Here is an 8,350-nt window from a genome sequence, read left to right on the forward strand (position 1 = left end):
AGAGTAGCTCTAAAAGAAGGCATACTTTTCTAGTATACATCCCACAGGGCATATTTTAATAGAGTGGGGGAAAAAGATTGTTCAAGGCAATAAGCAAGTTCTTGGCAACATGGTATATGACTTTATGTCTGGCAGCTACTGTATCACTGGGAAGATCTTCTATAACCTTGAACCAAGGAAACAAACGTACAGTATTGCCACAGAACAGTGTTTAGATGGAAATGAAGACATTCTTTGTTCTTTGCCTTCTTAAAAACTCATCACTCACTCTTTCAACAAGACCTGACAGGATTTTGTCTGTCTCTTAGATTCTGTTCTTTATTGGATGAGAGATGGCAGAAACACTTTATTAATGACATAACTTGATGTAAATATGCCACTGCAAGCTAGTGCTATTTTCAGGATTGGTGTTATGGTACACAGGCCCTATTACATTCCTGGAAAACAGAAAGCTTGTGCCCAGCTGATACCCTCAAGCAAGCATAGTGGGGACAGCCCACCATTTCAGGCTCAACGTGAAGAATTCTGGGCAGGTTAATCAGAATACTTTTATGGAATATATTTGAAAGAAGTTTAATATAATTCAGAAACAGTTCAAAAGGAAAAAAGATGGGACCTAAAACTGGCCACTGACTTTGGTTATTAGTGAAGTTGACTATTACATGTGTAACATTTGTATTTTCTCTTCTGCAATTTGTATATTCATGACTTTTGCTCATTTTCCTATTACAGTGTTTGTCTTTTTCCATGTTGTTTAGATGTTTTAATAGGAGGAACATTAATATGATTGTCAAATACATAGCAAATATTTTCTAAGTTTTTGTTTGCCTTTTTATTTAGTTTATGACGTTATTGATGTAGAGATGCCTTCCATTATAATGTAGTCAAATCTGCCATTTCCTTTGTGATCTCTTGCCTTGAAACATCTCCCTCTTTATTCAAACCTGATTTTACAACTGCTTAATGTCACCTGATGTTACAGAGAGGTCCAGGAAGGTGAAGACTGAAGGGTAGGTTGGATTAAACAATTAGAATGCCTTTGATCACTTTTAGGGAGCAGTTTCTGTATACTTGTGAGTTTTGACCCCAGATTGCTAGAGTATAAACAGTAAGTACAGACGAAAAACTAAGATTTCAAGAGCCTTTATGTAAATGAAAATAGACACTATCAAAGTCTGTGGATGGGGGGAATGAGGAGACTGACACAACCTTTACTATGGCAGATCTGATATGCCTTCAGAGAGACAGTGTCCTTTCCTCACGATGGCTGTGACCCTCTTTGGTGATTAACTCCATCCTCAGAAAGAAATTCCATGACTCTATATTGGGTGATGTCTCAAAAAAAAGAGAAGGGAGGTTATATATCATCATAATAGTGGTAAAAAAATGAGTTTGAAAGCTTTGAAGCATTTCTCCACATCATTTCATTCTAGCCTTAAGTGTCAAAGTGAGATAGGCGGAGAGCTATCATTATTTCCATTTTACAGAAGAAGAAAATGAATTCCAGAGAGTTCAAGTAATTGACTAAGCCCAGGGTGGTACCTGGTGTGAAATATCAGACTATATTCTTATCCTCATAAATGTACAGTTTTGTGAGTGAGACAAGATATATTAAAGGAACAATTAAGAGTATCCAAGAGAGTACACACCAGCATCAAATTAAATACAATAAAATACTGTAATGAGTGGAGCTAATAATAAATGCCAGACAAATAGCTGAGAAAGGGTTATATCAATGTTGCCTCATTATTAGAGAAGATTTGATGGAAACATTAGTATTTCAAATGGGAGTTGGATTTTGGCAGGTAGAAAGAAAACATTTCAGGCAGGAACATAATGAGAAAGCATTAAGCTAGGAATGTGAGGTCTGGTGTAGGGAAGAAAAGGAGGCAATGAGAAGGCTGGCCTGTTGGAATAGGCTTGTTAGGAGCAGGATATTAGGATGGAAAGGAAAAGTCAAAATTTTAAAGGCCTAGAATAACAGGAAGAGATATTTGAAACAGAAACTGTAAGCAAAAGAGAAGCGTTGCAGATATTTTCAAAGGGGAGGGAAATAAAGTGTTCCTTAGGAAGAGTGATATGATGAGAACATGGAGAGCAGATAGAAGGAAAAGATGTTAGAGCCTAGAAAGAGAGTTAAAATGCTAAAACTGCCACCCAGATGTGAGGTGATGAGGTCTTTATAATGGTAGTGGAGATAGAAAAGCACAGGGGTAAATTCAGAATCACAGTAGCTGAAGAAACTTCTTACCAAGAGCTGAGTCCCAGGGAGTGAAGATAGTCTGATGCCAGTGAAAACAAAGACAGGCAAAGAGAAACATTTTTTATATCCATATTTGTATATATTTTATGTGTGTGTGTGTATATATATATACACATACAGACTACTGTGCTCATGTAGCAGGCACCCAATAAATGCCTTTTCCCTGCTCCCTGCTCCAGGGCCCTGCAGATGACACTGCTTAAGAGGTTTATTAGTTTAGACATAGTAACTAGGATTGTGAGAATAGACGAGCCCTCGATGCAACAAATGCAGAAATTTAAAAAAAATTAAAGACCCACGGAGTAAGATTCAAAGAGCGTTCACAGTTAATGGATGAGAGAAACTAACAAAGGTGATTAAAGGAACAGGGGAGAGTGTAGCTCCCTCTGACAACAGCACAATCACCTTCTAAAGCATTAGGTTTAAAGCCTCATATGCACTGTAAAGGGTGTGAACAGCAAAGTTAATAGACAAAGCAGAGTTATTCTGCCGAAGAGACCCATTTGAAAGTGAAATAGAGGTCAAAACCCCACTCTAACATGGAAATTGGAAACCGCCAGATGTTCCAATGCTGTGGTATAGTTCAAAAAGGGCAGAATTGACGGGTTATTAACCGTGCCAGCTGGCATCGTGGAATTTATGTTTTCTTTGTTATGTGAAATGTACAATCATAACAGAAACATTAAAAACCTGAGCAGGTTCAAGGAAGGGCACAAAACAATATAAATCAAATTTTGCTGTAATAAATATAACGAACAGCAGAGGGCTCCCTTCCACATCTGGCAAATTCTCAAGGCAGACAAACTCCAAATGTTTGGAGAAGCTTTTTATTTTCTGGTAACTTCTGCTATCAATTGAACATTTTCATACATAGGGGGGAAAAAAAACTATGCATTTGTAAATAAATTACAAACACAATATTTACATCACCAGGTCCTAAGGCTCTTTTCTTTAAATTTTTTTCCACTGTGCTTTTGCTAATGAGAAACTTTATTTGAAGTCATTAATAAAACAATTCAGGGTGGTCTAGTTATAAAATGACTCAAGACAGAAGAGTAACAACAAGTTACAATCCAGAATAGTCAAATACTTAGCAATTATGATCTTGAATCATCTGACAGGATTTCTTTTTAAATGAAAGTAATGATTTTGGGAATTAATGGTAATATATGCACAATATGGGAAATAAAAATAGAAAAAGGAAAAAATCAGTAAGCTTATCCTCCAGGTATACCTTTAGCTAATATTTTGGTTTTTTTCAATCTCTTTTACGTATAACTTTGTTTCCATGTTAATACATAGTCAGATTGATTATATTGTGTATAGAATTTATAATTTTCATCTTGCTTCAATAATTAACATTTCAATAAAACATGTCATAGTCCATTAAAAATTTATTAGTATACATAACTTAAAAATTACATGACATTCAGTAATGTGAACATACGTAATAAAAGGTATTTAACCAAATATAGTTGGATATTTAAACACATTCTAAATTTTCTTTTCACATAAGTGTAATATCTTTTTGCTTAAAATCTCTTTTCTGTATTGTGAATGAGCTCCTTAAGCTAGTTTTCCAGATAAAAATTTTTGACAACAGGGTATGAAATAAGTAGCCGGTTTAAACATAACTTCTGTTTAAGTGGGGATGAAACAGTTAAACTGTAAAACCTTAGCGAAGCAGCAAAATGACCATTTTTAGCAACACTGCTGCCCCTGAAGGACAACTGATAATAACACGTGGTAAATAACCATAGCATAGTATAGAAGAGACCACTCAGGTTTGATAATTCTCATCAGAAGCACACTACAGTCATATCTACATTTGTGTATTTTTATATCGCTTTTAAATCTATTTACATTTTTTTACATTTACCTGGGAAAATGGACATAGTACATTCTGAAATATTGGTATAATTATTTTCTTAATTTATCATATTGTTGTTTTAAAATCCTGAATTAATGGAAACAGCAGGATTAAAAAGAGATATGTGAGCCAGTTAGTACTCACTGACACTTCGAGTGAAAAATTTTTTTCTGGTGTTTGGATAGCAGACCCAAATGCACACCCTTTAAAACACAGTGCCTGCAGGGGTGGACTTTTGGCTTTGCAGTGACCACGAAGTGTGAGTGGTATGATGGCCTAAACACAAAATCTGCAGTCAGATGATTTGGGTTCAAGTTTCACCCCAATCATTACCAGATGTATGATTTTGGACTACTGAATCCTTGGAATTCACTTAGGGGATTAAAAAAATACAAAACAAAAGACGGTAGAGTGATTTCTCTAACCCCTCTTATGTAATCAGACTATTCACCTGATGACACAGACAGTATTTCCATAAAATTGCAATTTTGGGCCTGTTATTCCTGTATCCAAATGCACAAACTAGAATCACAAGAGGGCTGCCCTCTGCAACCAGGACTCTAACAAATCAGAGTTGAGAGAGAACAAACATCTGGTTAAGCACTAAGATGTTTTAAAATCAAATCAAAACCCTATTTATATTTTTTATAAGATATTTTTAAAGTATTTTGAATCATTCATAAAGCACACTATGTAGTAGACTATGTAATCTGTCCATATTTTCAATCAGCTTTTTAAAATTTATTATGAAAAATAAGGATAAACGTAGATTTTGCCCCAAACATATTGTCATGCAATTTGCACATTGTCCTTAGAAAGGACAATGATTTTTCAAAGGCCAGTTTTACCACTAGTTAAGTAGGGCACTCATTTAAATACTGATATTTTTATTTAAATGCATATCTTTGATAGCTTCTTTGGATTCATCAAAGCATATCACTAACTACATCAGGAGTCAGCAAATTTCAACCGTTCAACTCAGGGGCCAAATTCAATTGGCCGCCTGTTCTTCATAGCCCATGAGTGAAGAATGATTTTACATTTTTAAAGGACTGAAAAAAATCAAAAGAAATCTAATATTTAATAACACAGAAATTATATGAAATTTAAGGTTGTGTCCATAAAGTTTTTAATTTCATTAATAGAAAATTTGTTTTCTATTAATGTGGAAATTTTTCTCTCTTGTTATGTAAGTACTTACATAATATTAATTTTGCCTCTTGGCCCACAAAGCTTAAAATATTTTATTTACTATCTGGCTCTAAACAGAAGAAGTTTGCCAAACCCCGAACAACGCCAAAACCCAAAACCATTTTTTAATGTTCCCTGGGCTCTTTATAAATAATTAAATACTTTTCCCCTTTAGCATTAAAAGCAAAGAGTCTATAACAATTTTTTTTTTTTGGTTCCCAAAATTATCTGACTTTGGAATTACCAGGGTACCTTCAAAAAATATTGATCTTTGTGTCCCAGCCCCAGAGAAGGTGATTTAATTGGTCTGAGGTATGCCCTCAGCTTTGAAAGTTTTAAAAGATGCACAAGTGATTCAAATGTGGAGTTTAGGAACCACTGATTTAGTACATTGGCAAATCTAATCTACCAGCTTCACCTGGGCCCTCCCTTCTGCAGACAGCTCTCGCTCCTTCTGCTAATTCCCCAGTGCACGGCCCACTGCAGCTGCCCCAAACTCTCCTTAAGCCTTCCATTTCCACTGCCCCAGGCTTCATTTCTAATAGCAAGTGACCTCCTCCCCAACTTGATTGAAAAGATCAAGGCCAATTCATCACCAAATTTGCCTGTCTTACTTCCTGAATGGAATTCCTTCCTTAAGTCCATTCTCTTCTGTCCAACCCTTCTAGAGGGAATATACTATGGTGATTAAAAAGAGATATTGAATCAGGGAGAGCTGACTATGAGTTCCTGTTCCTCTACTTACAAGATATGTGACCTTGAACAAACTATTTAATCAGTTTGACCATCAGTTTTCTCATTCATAGAGTAGGAGTAAAAACAATCCTTACCTAATAGGGATCTTCTCGAGAATTAAATGAGATGTGCTTGCCACTTAAAGTGCAGTCCTTAGATCATTGGCATCACCTAAGCACTTGTTAGAGATACAGAATCTCACATTTCACCCAGACCTTCTGAATCAGAATCTACATTTTAATGAGATTTGTTTGTGATTAGTGTACACATTAAACTTTAAGAATCATGGTGCTAGGAAGCTTTTCATTTCACTGCATGCCCAAGCAGAGTCTCTTTTCAGCCCTTCTACAACACCATATATATATATATATATATATATATATATATATATGAGATGGTGGTGGTTCCCTTGAGTGTGTTTTTTATGTCCAAAACCAGAATTGCTTAATTAAAAAGAAAATTGATCTGTCAGCCATGTACAAGATAATTTGAAACCAGGAATAACTAGTGTGAGGGAAAGGGACGGTTAAAAAGTGCAGGGTTACCTTCACGCAACTTAGGAAAAGATACTCCCTCTGAGCATTTATGACCCCATAGGTGTGCACCTGATGAGCTAACAGAGTCCCTGCACAATTTAGAAAAACATACTCCTCTGGGTTCCTCCTGCCCTGTTTCAGAGCACATAACTTGCCAAATACAGCAGGGGCTCTGCCAGTTGGCCATGGGTAGTATGTGGCAATGCTTTAGACGTGAGATTACTTGAGGTCCTGAACTAGCATGCGGTCAATTGGAATGAAAATGATGGATTCCAGAAACCGCCAAATGCGGTGGAGGGCAATGCAGAAAAGGTAGGGTGGAAAGTGGGGTTGTTAAGGAAGACTTCTGGGATGAGGTAGAATTTGACACAAGGGTTTGTATAACCAGGGTGTGGGGGAGGGGAAATGAGATATTTAGTATGTTATGAACAGTATGAGAGAGATGACATTTGGAAAGTGGCAGCCAGTGGGCACCATATAGCAGGAAGTACAGTGGACTAGGAGGCGAGAGGGGGTTATTGAAGAGTCAACTCTTAAGCTACGAATTTGAAACTACATTATTTCCTTCCAATAACAGCACCCAACTATGCTAGACCAAGCCACTGCCCAACAACATCTTAGCCCAAGTTTATGCTTTTAGTCATTTTACTTGATTAAGATTTAATGCTATATCCAATTTATCACATTCTCTCCCTTCCTCTAGCCAGGGGTGTGGTCTTTGTTAGATGCCAGCCCCCTTCCTCCTCTTCCCTGAAATATCTCCTTTAGAGTTGGGGCAGGACAGAGTGAGCTTGCATGCTTCCCCTTAACCCCCATCCCTACTTGTCTGTGGCTACAACATGCTTTACCCTCACCAACACTCCCTCTAAGCCATAACTCTAGGCATTGGCAGTTCCTTATGAAATTTGGTCACATGTCTGGCTGACCTCAGCTAGCACTGTTGTTTCACATTCTTTTGTCCCTCATTATGAGATTCCTCTAGAGACACATGACCCCAAACTCTAACTTCCTTGGCCAGTTGGTAGGTCTACAACATGTATATGTAGGAGCCCTCTCAGCATCTCTTAAAAGGGGGCACATGTCAATGGGGGAGGTAAGAAATCTTAGTGGCCTCTCCACTGGAGAGTTCCTTCCCCAACATGCAAGTACATATACTTGCACATCTGTGACTCTCTCTCTCTCTCTCTCTCTCTCTCTCTCTCACCTAGCAGCTCAGAGGTAGTTCATCAGCTCTGCTAAGCTGACATTCAACCAGGAAATGAAATGTCAGTAGACCTTTCATTAGCTACCCCCAAACATATGAATGATTCTCTTAGACTTCTCTTCAGTGAAAGAGAAGAGAGGAAATGGAAATGAGCACTTCACTCCCTCAAAAGGGTTTCTTCTCAGTTTTCATACATCAGCAGGGGATAAGAGATAGTGGAATGATAATGCCTGGTCTGTTGGAATAATCCTTCTCACTTACACATGCAAAAAGATAGCAGGTCCCACTAGCTGCAGTTTTCAGGGCTTAGAATTTGAGGGACCATCTCAGCTCTGGGTCTTACTGATGATTCTGAGTCAACAGAGAAAATCCTACTCACCCCCTGTTGTTGCCCTGTTACAAGATTGAGATAGTAATTCTCAGAGAAGGGAATATGTTTGCCTGATATCAATTAAGAGGTGAGATTTAAATACCAACACCATGCTCCTCCCACTGGTTCTTTTTTTTTAATAAATTTATTTTTTATTTTATTTTTGTCTGCTTTGGGTCTT

Source organism: Phocoena phocoena, chromosome 12 (assembly GCF_963924675.1).
Source record: "Phocoena phocoena chromosome 12, mPhoPho1.1, whole genome shotgun sequence".
Classification (NCBI taxonomy): Eukaryota; Metazoa; Chordata; class Mammalia; order Artiodactyla; family Phocoenidae; genus Phocoena; species Phocoena phocoena.